The following is a 16,700-nucleotide window of genomic DNA, read 5'->3' as shown; positions in this document are numbered from 1 at the left end:
ACGAGCAAGAGGTGCAGCGCAGCTGTGGCGGCTGCTGCTACCACCACCCAAGCACTTTGATTGACACTCAGCCCGTCTGCTCGCAACATTGTATCCACTGAGCAGCTGCGTCTGCCAGAGTGTGCACAGCACAGGTACAACTGGAAGCAAAACAACACACACACCAGTTCATATGGCAGCCGCACTCTATAGTTCGTACCTACCGCTGCGCTAATAGCCAAGTTGGAAACATCGGGCAGGCACAGCGTATCCTGGCAGCCTGCGTCTGTATGCTTCACGTATTCGGGTCATGGGTGTATGTGCAGGGGGCCCGGAGCCCCAGGGGGCCCATAAAGTCTCTCTTCCCCACATTGTAAACCAATGCTATCAATGAAGCTTTATAGTTTGGGGGCCCAGTTCCAGACTTTGTACTCGGGCCCCGCAGCTTCAAGTTACACCTCCAGATCAGGATAATGCTAGGCCATTCCAACCAGCCTGTGTGTGTGACCTGCAGTCGCTGGTAGTCGAAAAGCGGCCGGCCCCGGATGCGCGCTTCAGAGTGGACAGACAGCAGCGGACCCCCAATCACACAGGCCCAAGGCTTGCTATGTAGCACGGAATACCTCATTGGACTGCAGCACTCCACGCGGGCTGAGATACACGCTCCACGTGGGATGGGCAGTATTCGTCCATGAAGATCCAGGCCAACGTTTAGAGATGGAGCAACACTCGGGGAGCAAAGAACTCCAACGAACGGACGTCTACTTTACAAGGATGTATTGCTTTATTCAATGCATGGACACAGAAACAGTTCAACCGCTCGATTACAGACCGCAGTCAATACAGTAAAGAAAGAAATGTGTCTGTTTAATGTAAACTTGCATGGAGCTCGTTTGTCAGCCACTGACTGACTGAATGCTGAAACGTGGTCTAACGTTACATGCACCACCAGGGATAAGGCCTTGCCTATAAGCATTCCCCAGCTGGCAAAAACGGAACCTCCCTGCCTATTCCTCACCATGGAAGAACGGAACCTACCTTTTTTTAAAAAAAAGAAAGCCACAGCAGCAGCCAACTAGATTTTGGTAGGCCGCTGTCTCCCCCTTGTGTGCTGCATAAAAAATGCACTCCACTAAAAATAACAATGATCCACGAAATAGAGCGTATGGAGAGAACGAGGCTTCTAGATGAGCCGTCAGGCTATGATAAATTGTATCACACCTGGGCGATATGGATAGATGCCCGGAGCTCACCCCTATTTACCAAGTGGTTACAGACAGGGACATGTGAGTAACACGTTTAAACCACAATTGTAAAGAGAAACAACAATTCCGGAGCCCGCCCCCCCCCCCCCCTTTTTGTTTTATTTTCTCTTTCTCCCGTGTCATAGATACCTACCCTCCCTTACCACTCCCCCCCCCCCTTACCCTCCCCTCATTCCCCTGTTTGTAGACCTTATAAAATATCACAGACAAACATGATATAGTTCAACTCGAAATTGATTTATTAAGTTTCATTGTCAAAGTTATTTTTACATTGCTTTGAGATAAGGCAAAAGTTTCCCCCCCTCCATGAAACCAATAAAACCTATATTGAATAAAATAAAAATGATGCAGTTACCGGTAGTTCTGCAGCTTCTTGGTGGAAATAAAGACCATCTCCCGTCTCCCAGCTGCAGCAGAGACTGACTGAAATGGCTGCCAAGCCCGGTATTAATGCTTCTAAATTGATGACATCACAAAGGAGTGACATCGTCAGCCTTCCAAACACCTGGCTCAATTGCATACAGTATGTATGTATGTATGCATGTATGTGAGTCTATCTATCTATCTATCTATCTATCTATCTATCTATCTATCTATCTTTATTAATTATGTAGAATATAGATATGGATTATTTCTAATTTACAGATTTTGTAGATATAGATTAAAGATAGATTTAAGATTGTATGTGTGTGTGTATATGTGTGTATGTGTGTGTGTGTGTGTGTGTATGTATGTATGTATGTATGTATGTATGTATGTATGTATATATATATATATATAATGTATATATGTAAAAAAAATATAAAATCTGTAGGTATGTATGTATGTATGGCGGGCGGGCAAAAAAGGCCTGCTGTATGTTTTTAAGTTCTTCGGATGACCATGCCGCTCTAATATTCTCCTTACTAGGGTCTACTAATGCTGGCCCAGGGGAAGGCAATAAAGCCCTATGGGGCCGAAGCCAATTTCCCTTATTTTAGGTAAAAAGTTTCCATCCGTCCCTACTCGAAATGCGGCTGGCCGAAGAGATCCCTCCAACCGACCGGCCGACGCACCTTCAGAGACAAACTAGTGCTTGCTTCTAGTGTCATCGCCGGCTTAACCCTCGTTTGTAGGGAGCTGACGAGTCCTGCAGCAGCAGGCTCTGCAAGCCTAGGATGCGTGAGCACGGTGCAAGAGGAAGGACTGAGGGTGTGAGGCTGGGCGCGGTTGAGAAGGCGTGGGGCGGGGCTATGGAAAGTTTTCATAGCTCTCCCAGCTGCCTGGGTGCATTGTGGGTGCGCCCAGAGTGCTGGCTGAGCGTGTTGCCTCAAGCCTTGGAAGTGGAGTTGGGCGGACCGGGCTACAGGTGAAACCCATTTCGGGTTATCGCTTCTCGGCCTTTTGGCTAAGATCAAGTGTAGTATCTGTTCTTATCAGTTTAATATCTGATACGTCCCCTATCTGGGGACCATATATTAAATGGATTTTTAGAACAGGGAGCTGGAAAAAGAGCTTGCTCTGTCCACTCCACGCATTGACCTGGTATTGCAGTACCTCCAGGACCGGTGCACCCCCTTTCCTACAGCAGTTTCCAAAAGCAGAAAAACAAAACTGACGAGCAAGAGGTGCAGCGCAGCTGTGGCGGCTGCTGCTACCACCACCCAAGCACTTTGATTGACACTCAGCCCGTCTGCTCGCAACATTGTATCCACTGAGCAGCTGCGTCTGCCAGAGTGTGCACAGCACAGGTACAACTGGAAGCAAAACAACACACACACCAGTTCATATGGCAGCCGCACTCTATAGTTCGTACCTACCGCTGCGCTAATAGCCAAGTTGGAAACATCGGGCAGGCACAGCGTATCCTGGCAGCCTGCGTCTGTATGCTTCACGTATTCGGGTCATGGGTGTATGTGCAGGGGGCCCGGAGCCCCAGGGGGCCCATAAAGTCTCTCTTCCCCACATTGTAAACCAATGCTATCAATGAAGCTTTATAGTTTGGGGGCCCAGTTCCAGACTTTGTACTCGGGCCCCGCAGCTTCAAGTTACACCTCCAGATCAGGATAATGCTAGGCCATTCCAACCAGCCTGTGTGTGTGACCTGCAGTCGCTGGTAGTCGAAAAGCGGCCGGCCCCGGATGCGCGCTTCAGAGTGGACAGACAGCAGCGGACCCCCAATCACACAGGCCCAAGGCTTGCTATGTAGCACGGAATACCTCATTGGACTGCAGCACTCCACGCGGGCTGAGATACACGCTCCACGTGGGATGGGCAGTATTCGTCCATGAAGATCCAGGCCAACGTTTAGAGATGGAGCAACACTCGGGGAGCAAAGAACTCCAACGAACGGACGTCTACTTTACAAGGATGTATTGCTTTATTCAATGCATGGACACAGAAACAGTTCAACCGCTCGATTACAGACCGCAGTCAATACAGTAAAGAAAGAAATGTGTCTGTTTAATGTAAACTTGCATGGAGCTCGTTTGTCAGCCACTGACTGACTGAATGCTGAAACGTGGTCTAACGTTACATGCACCACCAGGGATAAGGCCTTGCCTATAAGCATTCCCCAGCTGGCAAAAACGGAACCTCCCTGCCTATTCCTCACCATGGAAGAACGGAACCTACCTTTTTTTAAAAAAAAGAAAGCCACAGCAGCAGCCAACTAGATTTTGGTAGGCCGCTGTCTCCCCCTTGTGTGCTGCATAAAAAATGCACTCCACTAAAAATAACAATGATCCACGAAATAGAGCGTATGGAGAGAACGAGGCTTCTAGATGAGCCGTCAGGCTATGATAAATTGTATCACACCTGGGCGATATGGATAGATGCCCGGAGCTCACCCCTATTTACCAAGTGGTTACAGACAGGGACATGTGAGTAACACGTTTAAACCACAATTGTAAAGAGAAACAACAATTCCGGAGCCCGCCCCCCCCCCCCCCCTTTTTGTTTTATTTTCTCTTTCTCCCGTGTCATAGATACCTACCCTCCCTTACCACTCCCCCCCCCCCTTACCCTCCCCTCATTCCCCTGTTTGTAGACCTTATAAAATATCACAGACAAACATGATATAGTTCAACTCGAAATTGATTTATTAAGTTTCATTGTCAAAGTTATTTTTACATTGCTTTGAGATAAGGCAAAAGTTTCCCCCCCTCCATGAAACCAATAAAACCTATATTGAATAAAATAAAAATGATGCAGTTACCGGTAGTTCTGCAGCTTCTTGGTGGAAATAAAGACCATCTCCCGTCTCCCAGCTGCAGCAGAGACTGACTGAAATGGCTGCCAAGCCCGGTATTAATGCTTCTAAATTGATGACATCACAAAGGAGTGACATCGTCAGCCTTCCAAACACCTGGCTCAATTGCATACAGTATGTATGTATGTATGCATGTATGTGAGTCTATCTATCTATCTATCTATCTATCTATCTATCTATCTATCTATCTTTATTAATTATGTAGAATATAGATATGGATTATTTCTAATTTACAGATTTTGTAGATATAGATTAAAGATAGATTTAAGATTGTATGTGTGTGTGTATATGTGTGTATGTGTGTGTGTGTGTGTGTGTATGTATGTATGTATGTATGTATGTATGTATGTATGTATATATATATATATATAATGTATATATGTAAAAAAAATATAAAATCTGTAGGTATGTATGTATGTATGGCGGGCGGGCAAAAAAGGCCTGCTGTATGTTTTTAAGTTCTTCGGATGACCATGCCGCTCTAATATTCTCCTTACTAGGGTCTACTAATGCTGGCCCAGGGGAAGGCAATAAAGCCCTATGGGGCCGAAGCCAATTTCCCTTATTTTAGGTAAAAAGTTTCCATCCGTCCCTACTCGAAATGCGGCTGGCCGAAGAGATCCCTCCAACCGACCGGCCGACGCACCTTCAGAGACAAACTAGTGCTTGCTTCTAGTGTCATCGCCGGCTTAACCCTCGTTTGTAGGGAGCTGACGAGTCCTGCAGCAGCAGGCTCTGCAAGCCTAGGATGCGTGAGCTCGGTGCAAGAGGAAGGACTGAGGGTGTGAGGCTGGGCGCGGTTGAGAAGGCGTGGGGCGGGGCTATGTAAAGTTTTACAAGCTCTCCCCGCTGCCTGGGTGCATTGTGGGTGCGCCCAGAGTGCTGGCTGAGCGTGTTGCCTCAAGCCTTGGAAGTGGAGTTGGGCGGACCGGGCTACAGGTGAAACCCATTTCGGGTTATCGCTTCTCGGCCTTTTGGCTAAGATCAAGTGTAGTATCTGTTCTTATCAGTTTAATATCTGATACGTCCCCTATCTGGGGACCATATATTAAATGGATTTTTAGAACAGGGAGCTGGAAAAAGAGCTTGCTCTGTCCACTCCACGCATTGACCTGGTATTGCAGTACCTCCAGGACCGGTGCACCCCCTTTCCTACAGCAGTTTCCAAAAGCAGAAAAACAAAACTGACGAGCAAGAGGTGCAGCGCAGCTGTGGCGGCTGCTGCTACCACCACCCAAGCACTTTGATTGACACTCAGCCCGTCTGCTCGCAACATTGTATCCACTGAGCAGCTGCGTCTGCCAGAGTGTGCACAGCACAGGTACAACTGGAAGCAAAACAACACACACACCAGTTCATATGGCAGCCGCACTCTATAGTTCGTACCTACCGCTGCGCTAATAGCCAAGTTGGAAACATCGGGCAGGCACAGCGTATCCTGGCAGCCTGCGTCTGTATGCTTCACGTATTCGGGTCATGGGTGTATGTGCAGGGGGCCCGGAGCCCCAGGGGGCCCATAAAGTCTCTCTTCCCCACATTGTAAACCAATGCTATCAATGAAGCTTTATAGTTTGGGGGCCCAGTTCCAGACTTTGTACTCGGGCCCCGCAGCTTCAAGTTACACCTCCAGATCAGGATAATGCTAGGCCATTCCAACCAGCCTGTGTGTGTGACCTGCAGTCGCTGGTAGTCGAAAAGCGGCCGGCCCCGGATGCGCGCTTCAGAGTGGACAGACAGCAGCGGACCCCCAATCACACAGGCCCAAGGCTTGCTATGTAGCACGGAATACCTCATTGGACTGCAGCACTCCACGCGGGCTGAGATACACGCTCCACGTGGGATGGGCAGTATTCGTCCATGAAGATCCAGGCCAACGTTTAGAGATGGAGCAACACTCGGGGAGCAAAGAACTCCAACGAACGGACGTCTACTTTACAAGGATGTATTGCTTTATTCAATGCATGGACACAGAAACAGTTCAACCGCTCGATTACAGACCGCAGTCAATACAGTAAAGAAAGAAATGTGTCTGTTTAATGTAAACTTGCATGGAGCTCGTTTGTCAGCCACTGACTGACTGAATGCTGAAACGTGGTCTAACGTTACATGCACCACCAGGGATAAGGCCTTGCCTATAAGCATTCCCCAGCTGGCAAAAACGGAACCTCCCTGCCTATTCCTCACCATGGAAGAACGGAACCTACCTTTTTTTAAAAAAAAGAAAGCCACAGCAGCAGCCAACTAGATTTTGGTAGGCCGCTGTCTCCCCCTTGTGTGCTGCATAAAAAATGCACTCCACTAAAAATAACAATGATCCACGAAATAGAGCGTATGGAGAGAACGAGGCTTCTAGATGAGCCGTCAGGCTATGATAAATTGTATCACACCTGGGCGATATGGATAGATGCCCGGAGCTCACCCCTATTTACCAAGTGGTTACAGACAGGGACATGTGAGTAACACGTTTAAACCACAATTGTAAAGAGAAACAACAATTCCGGAGCCCGCCCCCCCCCCCCCCCTTTTTGTTTTATTTTCTCTTTCTCCCGTGTCATAGATACCTACCCTCCCTTACCACTCCCCCCCCCCCTTACCCTCCCCTCATTCCCCTGTTTGTAGACCTTATAAAATATCACAGACAAACATGATATAGTTCAACTCGAAATTGATTTATTAAGTTTCATTGTCAAAGTTATTTTTACATTGCTTTGAGATAAGGCAAAAGTTTCCCCCCCTCCATGAAACCAATAAAACCTATATTGAATAAAATAAAAATGATGCAGTTACCGGTAGTTCTGCAGCTTCTTGGTGGAAATAAAGACCATCTCCCGTCTCCCAGCTGCAGCAGAGACTGACTGAAATGGCTGCCAAGCCCGGTATTAATGCTTCTAAATTGATGACATCACAAAGGAGTGACATCGTCAGCCTTCCAAACACCTGGCTCAATTGCATACAGTATGTATGTATGTATGCATGTATGTGAGTCTATCTATCTATCTATCTATCTATCTATCTATCTATCTATCTATCTATCTATCTTTATTAATTATGTAGAATATAGATATGGATTATTTCTAATTTACAGATTTTGTAGATATAGATTAAAGATAGATTTAAGATTGTATGTGTGTGTGTATATGTGTGTATGTGTGTGTGTGTGTGTGTGTATGTATGTATGTATGTATGTATGTATGTATGTATGTATATATATATATATATAATGTATATATGTAAAAAAAATATAAAATCTGTAGGTATGTATGTATGTATGGCGGGCGGGCAAAAAAGGCCTGCTGTATGTTTTTAAGTTCTTCGGATGACCATGCCGCTCTAATATTCTCCTTACTAGGGTCTACTAATGCTGGCCCAGGGGAAGGCAATAAAGCCCTATGGGGCCGAAGCCAATTTCCCTTATTTTAGGTAAAAAGTTTCCATCCGTCCCTACTCGAAATGCGGCTGGCCGAAGAGATCCCTCCAACCGACCGGCCGACGCACCTTCAGAGACAAACTAGTGCTTGCTTCTAGTGTCATCGCCGGCTTAACCCTCGTTTGTAGGGAGCTGACGAGTCCTGCAGCAGCAGGCTCTGCAAGCCTAGGATGCGTGAGCACGGTGCAAGAGGAAGGACTGAGGGTGTGAGGCTGGGCGCGGTTGAGAAGGCGTGGGGCGGGGCTATGGAAAGTTTTCATAGCTCTCCCAGCTGCCTGGGTGCATTGTGGGTGCGCCCAGAGTGCTGGCTGAGCGTGTTGCCTCAAGCCTTGGAAGTGGAGTTGGGCGGACCGGGCTACAGGTGAAACCCATTTCGGGTTATCGCTTCTCGGCCTTTTGGCTCAGATCAAGTGTAAGGCTCGGTCTGTGCTGGAGGAGCGATCTGGGTGCGCCCAGTTTTTTTGCTTGGAGCGGCATCTTTTTCCTGTGGTTTTTGGACCGACAGCTGACCCCTGAAAATGTTTGGCATGAAGAATTCCATACGCTTTGAAGTTGCGCCAGGAGATTACAACAAGAACACTGTCGTCTTTATCGTCAGAGATATTCTCCTGGAGAAGATGAAGGTTCCTAAAGCAGCCATCTACAGCGTGCAGGACTTTCCACGGCAGGGTATGTACGATGTGACTTTTACAGAGGAACATATCTGCCTAAATGTTTATGAATGGCTCAGAAAGCACAAGGACATTGACTTGTTGGATGGAGTTAGGATCACTCCGTTGTTTGGCATCCACGAAAAGCCAGTTTTGGTGCATGTCTACAACCCCTTCACTGAGGTTGAACTAGTTAAAAGCTTTTTAAGAAGATATTGCGACCAGGTGAGGGGTGGAGACAAGCAGATGAACATTTTAGGCATATTCAACTGCAAGTACAAGTTCTATTGCAGATTTAGACAGAGTGCAGACAGCATTGGAGGTGTGAAGCACCCACCGGCCAACTTCACAATTGCTGGACATAGAGGCTATTTGTCTTATCCGGGGCAACCCACTTACTGCCGCAATTGCTTCGAGTTTGGGCATGTAAAAACTGAATGCACGAAAGGGCAAGTATGCAGAAACTGCCAGGAAGAGGGTCATCACGCTGGTAATTGCCCGCAACCAAAGCGGTGTGACTTTTGTGGCTCTAGCGATCATATGTTTAAAGATTGCACTGCGAGCATAAGGCCCAGAATGGGAGGAGAGAGGGAAGAGGTGCCAGAGCAGGAGAGAGCTGGTAAATCTCCTGGCATACAGAGGAAGGTTGAAAACCCCAAAAGTGTGCAGGCTGAAGCTGCAGGGCCTGCTGAGGTATCTGGAGCCGTAGGGGCCCCAAAAGTGTCTGAGGTTCCAAAAACGTCTGAGACTGCAAAATTGTCTGAGGCCACAAAAACTGAAACTGCAAAAATATCTTGGGCTGCAGTGGCTGCTAAGGCACCTGTGGAGGCTGGAGTGTCTGGAGCTGCTAGGGCACCAGTGGTTGCTAAAGTGTCCAAAGCAACTAAAATGTCCAGAGCAACTAAAGCGCCGGTGGCAAGTAAAACGCCTGTAGTTTCCAAACCACCTGAGGTCGTTAAAGTGTCTGAGGCAGCAGAAATGCCTGAAGCTGTGGAGGTATCTGAGGCCCAGGTGTCTAAGATAATTAGACACCTGGAGGAAGTAATTGAAGGGGTGGAGAGTCCAGTACATCCCTCAGACCCAGAGAACATTGCAAGCTTCTCCTCACCAGAGACTTCCCTGTGTAAGAGGGAGGGTGGTGGGGATTCTGAAAGCTCAAGTGATGAAGAGTTCGCAAAAGTGGTGGGGGACTCTGCTAAAAAACGAAAGTGTGAGAGGAGTAAAGAAAAACCCATGGAAACCGGCGACCCGCTGGAAAAAGTGGCGCAGGACCTTGTCCTTACTACTGATAGTGGTGAAGACTTATAAATGAATCTTTGCATAGGGTACTCACCCTGATGTATTTAAGCAGTATGAAAATGAGGATGTAATATGGGTTTTACCATTTGCTCACAAAATGTCCGGGTGTTTACCAGTAGGGCCAGGAGGACGGCCATACTGAGTTTTCTCAGACAGGAGAATGCGGATGTGTACTGTCTGCAAGAATGTGGGATTACTGGTGATATAAAGCCTGATGAATGGCCTTGTGGGACATGTATATGGTCTGGCAGTAAAACCAACAGAAATGATGGGGTAGGCATATTGCTTAAGTCGGGGGAGGTGCAGCTAGACAGCTACACAGTAATTGAGGTGGGGAGGTGTCTGTCAGCGGTACTGATATATAAAAACACGAAGTTTTTGTTAGTTAATATTTATGCTCCCAGCAGTAAGAATGAGAGAAAACTTTTATTTGAAAAAATTAAATTGTTTATTCAGGGCAGAATGCCAGTAATTATAGTCGGTGATGTGAACTGCGACCTGGACAAGAAGGCTTTTGATTTGTCTGGGAAGGTTTTGTCAGAGATTGTTTCTGATTATAGGTTGCAAGATATGCAGATTTTATGTAACATTAACCCCAAATTATGTACGTACCATGCTGATAGAGGGGGCCTTCATTCCCGGTTGGATTATTGTTTTGTTTCAGAGAATATCATACCGTTAAGTTACCAACAAAAACCAGTTATTTTTTCGGATCATGAGTGTTTGCTGTGTGGTGTGGATGTGAATGTGAGAGGGGTACATGGGAGGGGGCTGTGGAAACTCAATATAAGTCATCTGGAGAGTGAGGATGTGAGAAAGGAGTATGAGTGTCTGTATAACAGGTGGTGTGAGAGGAAAAACAAGTTTGCTAATATTCTGCAGTGGTGGGATTGGGTAAAAAAGAAGACTAAAGCATATTTCAAGTCTTTGGGATATAAACTGGCAGCAAGAAGGCGGGAGGAGTACACAAAACTAAACACACGTCTAAGTTTTTTGGAGAGAATGAGAGAGAATGGTGTGGATGTGCAGGATGAGTTGGTGAGTGTGAGGAGAGAAATTAATAGGTATATGACAGAAAAAGGCAGAAGCATCATATACAGGGCCAAACTGGAAAAGATGGAGTATGGAGAGAAATGCTCTAGGTTTTTCTTTAAAAAGGTCTTTGCAAAGAAACCAACAATAGAGGTGGTGGCGAAAGAGGATGGATGTGAGGTGAGTGGGGATGGTGTGAGTGAGGAAGTGGCTGCGTTCTATGAGGATCTGTATGCGGTGAAAGAGAGGGATGAGAGTTTGGAGAGTGAGGTGCTGAGTGTGCTAGAGAGTAAGCTTGGAGAGGGAGAGAGAGCGTCTGTGATGAGAGACATATCTATGGATGAGGTGGAGAGAGTGGTACAAGGAATGGCTGTGAATAAGACGCCTGGTGAGGATGGGTTGCCTGTGGAATTCTATCGTCTGTTGTGGAAGGTGGTGGGAGTGGATGTGTGTGCGGTGTGTAAGTATATGTGGGAGAATGTGGAAGTGGCTGAGAGTATGCGTGGGGGAGTGATTGTGTTGATACCAAAAAAAGGAAGCCTGAAAAGTCTGAAAAATTGGAGGCCCATCACGTTACTTAACTGTGATTACAAGATTTATGCGAAGATAGTGGCCAACAGAATGAGAGATGTGGTTGAATGTGTGGTGAGTGAAGAGCAATTTTGTGCGGTGCCTGGTAGAAGAGTGCAAGAGAGTCTGGTGTTGTTGAGAGATGTGTTGTGGAGAGATGTGTTGTGGGATTGTAAGAGTAGAGAGAAGAGTGTGTATGTTGTGTCTATAGACTTTGAAAAGGCGTATGATAGATTGTCTCATAGTTTTTTGTTTAGAGTGTTGTTACGAATGGGTTTCCCGAGTGATTTTGTGTGGAGAGTTCAGAGTTTGTATAATGGAATGTATAGCAGAGTGTTGGTGAATGGATGTGTGGGGAGAAAGGTGAATGGATGTTCTGGGGTGCGGCAGGGCTGTCCGCTGTCCGCAGTCGCCTTTATCTGTGCGATTGAGCCATTGTTGTGCCTGTTGAGAAAGGACAAAGTTGTGAGAGGGATTCATATTCCAGGAAGTGGTGGGAAAGAGTTAAAAGTGTGTGCGTATATGGATGATGTGTGTGTGGTGTGCGAGTCAGAGAGTGCTGTGCGTAGAGTCAAGTTGTTAGCGTCTATTTTTTGTGGTGCGTCTGCTTTTAGAGTGAATTGGTCAAAGAGTGAATGTAAAGTATTTGGGGAGGTAGGTGGAGTGAGAGATTTAGGTTTGAATGTAGTGTCTGGGCCAATGAAAATTCTGGGGGTCATGTTTAATGACTCTGTGGATGGTAAAGAGAGTTGGGAGGCAGCAAAGGAAAGAGTGGAGAAACGGTTGACCTTCTGGAGGATGAGAGATCTTAGTCTCCTGGGAAAAATAGTAGTGATCAAGAGTATTGTTCTGCCAATCTTTTTGTATGTGGCAATGATCTTCCCGCCTGACTATATGAGGCTCAGGAGTTTAAATAGGATTCTATTTGTTTTTTTCTGGGGATCTAAGATGGAGCGCTTGAAAAGAGAGACTGTGGTGAAGAACTGGAGGAATGGTGGTATGAGTTTCCCGAACCTAGAAGTTTATTTTGGAGTGAATGGATTAGTTTTTTTATTGGCTGTGATTGAGAGAGAGAGAAAGGTGTCGTGTATGATGAGATATTTGGCTGGGCGACTGTTTGTAAGGTTAAAGTGGTGCAGGAATGACTTGAGTAAGCCTGTTGCATTCGTGGTTCCAAAGTGGTATGAGTGGATTGTAAAGTTTGTAGAGAAGTATGAGTTGAGTGAAGTGGAAGTGAGTATGCTCCGAAATAAACGTCTGCTTGTGAGAATGATTGAGAGTAGGGAAAGGGTGAGTGAGATAAATCTGGTTGGTGGAAGGAATGTGCAGAGAGTATGGGCGAAAGTGAGAATGGATGGAATGACTGGCAGACAGAAAGAAATTGTATGGCAGAGCTTGCATGGCGTACTACCTGTGAGAGAATTCCAGAGGAGTAGAGGTCTGATAGCAAGAGAGACCTGTCCTAGAGTCCAGTGTGGAGGCAGCGAGAGCATAGTCCACTTATTCTGGAATTGTGCCTATGCCCAGAAAGTGGTGAAAAAATTAGGACCGCTCTGTAAAGAGTTAACAGGCATTCAGTTTCTATCTTTTGAGGTACTGATGTTTGGATTAGGTGCGAGTGATGGAGTGAAAGAAAGATTGTTGTGGTTGTTTTTGTCATGTGTGAAAGAAGTGCTGTGGGATGTGAGGAACGTGTATGTGTATAAAAGAGAAGAGCTGAGTGTGAATGCGAGTGTAAGAATGGTGCTAGGGAAGTTATTCATATGCTACCTATGGGATAAGAGGAGGAGGGGGGTGGATGCGGAGGGCGTTTGGAAGGTGAAGAAGTGGATTCAACTTGTTGGATTGTAAAAATAATGTTTTTTCTTTGTGATATTGTTTTTTGTTACTGTGAAAAATAAGAACAGTAATAAAGCCTGATGATGAAAGGGATGAACGTTGCAGTAAATATGCAATGACAGTTTACTTGAAAGTAAAGTAAAGTAAGTTTTCAACCCAATCTGAGGGTATAAAAAAAAAAAAAAAAATCTGTTCTTATCAGTTTAATATCTGATACGTCCCCTATCTGGGGACCATATATTAAATGGATTTTTAGAACAGGGAGCTGGAAAAAGAGCTTGCTCTGTCCACTCCACGCATTGACCTGGTATTGCAGTACCTCCAGGACCGGTGCACCCCCTTTCCTACAGCAGTTTCCAAAAGCAGAAAAACAAAACTGACGAGCAAGAGGTGCAGCGCAGCTGTGGCGGCTGCTGCTACCACCACCCAAGCACTTTGATTGACACTCAGCCCGTCTGCTCGCAACATTGTATCCACTGAGCAGCTGCGTCTGCCAGAGTGTGCACAGCACAGGTACAACTGGAAGCAAAACAACACACACACCAGTTCATATGGCAGCCGCACTCTATAGTTCGTACCTACCGCTGCGCTAATAGCCAAGTTGGAAACATCGGGCAGGCACAGCGTATCCTGGCAGCCTGCGTCTGTATGCTTCACGTATTCGGGTCATGGGTGTATGTGCAGGGGGCCCGGAGCCCCAGGGGGCCCATAAAGTCTCTCTTCCCCACATTGTAAACCAATGCTATCAATGAAGCTTTATAGTTTGGGGGCCCAGTTCCAGACTTTGTACTCGGGCCCCGCAGCTTCAAGTTACACCTCCAGATCAGGATAATGCTAGGCCATTCCAACCAGCCTGTGTGTGTGACCTGCAGTCGCTGGTAGTCGAAAAGCGGCCGGCCCCGGATGCGCGCTTCAGAGTGGACAGACAGCAGCGGACCCCCAATCACACAGGCCCAAGGCTTGCTATGTAGCACGGAATACCTCATTGGACTGCAGCACTCCACGCGGGCTGAGATACACGCTCCACGTGGGATGGGCAGTATTCGTCCATGAAGATCCAGGCCAACGTTTAGAGATGGAGCAACACTCGGGGAGCAAAGAACTCCAACGAACGGACGTCTACTTTACAAGGATGTATTGCTTTATTCAATGCATGGACACAGAAACAGTTCAACCGCTCGATTACAGACCGCAGTCAATACAGTAAAGAAAGAAATGTGTCTGTTTAATGTAAACTTGCATGGAGCTCGTTTGTCAGCCACTGACTGACTGAATGCTGAAACGTGGTCTAACGTTACATGCACCACCAGGGATAAGGCCTTGCCTATAAGCATTCCCCAGCTGGCAAAAACGGAACCTCCCTGCCTATTCCTCACCATGGAAGAACGGAACCTACCTTTTTTTAAAAAAAAGAAAGCCACAGCAGCAGCCAACTAGATTTTGGTAGGCCGCTGTCTCCCCCTTGTGTGCTGCATAAAAAATGCACTCCACTAAAAATAACAATGATCCACGAAATAGAGCGTATGGAGAGAACGAGGCTTCTAGATGAGCCGTCAGGCTATGATAAATTGTATCACACCTGGGCGATATGGATAGATGCCCGGAGCTCACCCCTATTTACCAAGTGGTTACAGACAGGGACATGTGAGTAACACGTTTAAACCACAATTGTAAAGAGAAACAACAATTCCGGAGCCCGCCCCCCCCCCCCCCCTTTTTGTTTTATTTTCTCTTTCTCCCGTGTCATAGATACCTACCCTCCCTTACCACTCCCCCCCCCCCCTTACCCTCCCCTCATTCCCCTGTTTGTAGACCTTATAAAATATCACAGACAAACATGATATAGTTCAACTCGAAATTGATTTATTAAGTTTCATTGTCAAAGTTATTTTTACATTGCTTTGAGATAAGGCAAAAGTTTCCCCCCCTCCATGAAACCAATAAAACCTATATTGAATAAAATAAAAATGATGCAGTTACCGGTAGTTCTGCAGCTTCTTGGTGGAAATAAAGACCATCTCCCGTCTCCCAGCTGCAGCAGAGACTGACTGAAATGGCTGCCAAGCCCGGTATTAATGCTTCTAAATTGATGACATCACAAAGGAGTGACATCGTCAGCCTTCCAAACACCTGGCTCAATTGCATACAGTATGTATGTATGTATGCATGTATGTGAGTCTATCTATCTATCTATCTATCTATCTATCTATCTATCTATCTTTATTAATTATGTAGAATATAGATATGGATTATTTCTAATTTACAGATTTTGTAGATATAGATTAAAGATAGATTTAAGATTGTATGTGTGTGTGTATATGTGTGTGTGTGTGTGTGTGTATGTATGTATGTATGTATGTATGTATGTATGTATGTATATATATATATATATAATGTATATATGTAAAAAAAATATAAAATCTGTAGGTATGTATGTATGTATGGCGGGCGGGCAAAAAAGGCCTGCTGTATGTTTTTAAGTTCTTCGGATGACCATGCCGCTCTAATATTCTCCTTACTAGGGTCTACTAATGCTGGCCCAGGGGAAGGCAATAAAGCCCTATGGGGCCGAAGCCAATTTCCCTTATTTTAGGTAAAAAGTTTCCATCCGTCCCTACTCGAAATGCGGCTGGCCGAAGAGATCCCTCCAACCGACCGGCCGACGCACCTTCAGAGACAAACTAGTGCTTGCTTCTAGTGTCATCGCCGGCTTAACCCTCGTTTGTAGGGAGCTGACGAGTCCTGCAGCAGCAGGCTCTGCAAGCCTAGGATGCGTGAGCACGGTGCAAGAGGAAGGACTGAGGGTGTGAGGCTGGGCGCGGTTGAGAAGGCGTGGGGCGGGGCTATGGAAAGTTTTCATAGCTCTCCCAGCTGCCTGGGTGCATTGTGGGTGCGCCCAGAGTGCTGGCTGAGCGTGTTGCCTCAAGCCTTGGAAGTGGAGTTGGGCGGACCGGGCTACAGGTGAAACCCATTTCGGGTTATCGCTTCTCGGCCTTTTGGCTAAGATCAAGTGTAGTATCTGTTCTTATCAGTTTAATATCTGATACGTCCCCTATCTGGGGACCATATATTAAATGGATTTTTAGAACAGGGAGCTGGAAAAAGAGCTTGCTCTGTCCACTCCACGCATTGACCTGGTATTGCAGTACCTCCAGGACCGGTGCACCCCCTTTCCTACAGCAGTTTCCAAAAGCAGAAAAACAAAACTGACGAGCAAGAGGTGCAGCGCAGCTGTGGCGGCTGCTGCTACCACCACCCAAGCACTTTGATTGACACTCAGCCCGTCTGCTCGCAACATTGTATCCACTGAGCAGCTGCGTCTGCCAGAGTGTGCACAGCACAGGTACAACTGGAAGCAAAACAACACACACACCAGTTCATATGGCAGC

The 16,700-nt window shown here is 46.5% G+C and overlaps 4 non-coding genes across 4 annotated transcripts; all 4 read left to right on the top strand.

Annotated features, from left to right (window-relative positions):
* The first annotated feature begins 2,611 nt into the window (after nt 1–2,611).
* On the top strand, nt 2,612–2,802 carry LOC136590944 (U2 spliceosomal RNA). The gene has a single exon (XR_010787810.1). It is a non-coding gene; the product is annotated as a U2 spliceosomal RNA (small nuclear RNA).
* Nucleotides 2,803–5,452: 2,650 nt separating this feature from the next.
* On the top strand, nt 5,453–5,643 carry LOC136590943 (U2 spliceosomal RNA). The gene has a single exon (XR_010787809.1). It is a non-coding gene; the product is annotated as a U2 spliceosomal RNA (small nuclear RNA).
* A 7,812-nt stretch (nt 5,644–13,455) lies between these two features.
* LOC136590985 (U2 spliceosomal RNA) lies at nt 13,456–13,652 on the top strand. The gene has a single exon (XR_010787849.1). It is a non-coding gene; the product is annotated as a U2 spliceosomal RNA (small nuclear RNA).
* Nucleotides 13,653–16,291: 2,639 nt separating this feature from the next.
* LOC136590942 (U2 spliceosomal RNA) lies at nt 16,292–16,482 on the top strand. The gene has a single exon (XR_010787808.1). It is a non-coding gene; the product is annotated as a U2 spliceosomal RNA (small nuclear RNA).
* Nucleotides 16,483–16,700: the final 218 nt, after the last annotated feature.

Source organism: Eleutherodactylus coqui, unplaced genomic scaffold (genome assembly GCF_035609145.1).
Source record: "Eleutherodactylus coqui strain aEleCoq1 unplaced genomic scaffold, aEleCoq1.hap1 HAP1_SCAFFOLD_299, whole genome shotgun sequence".
Taxonomy (NCBI): Eukaryota; Metazoa; Chordata; class Amphibia; order Anura; family Eleutherodactylidae; genus Eleutherodactylus; species Eleutherodactylus coqui.
This window is presented reverse-complemented; position numbering and strand designations above follow the sequence as displayed.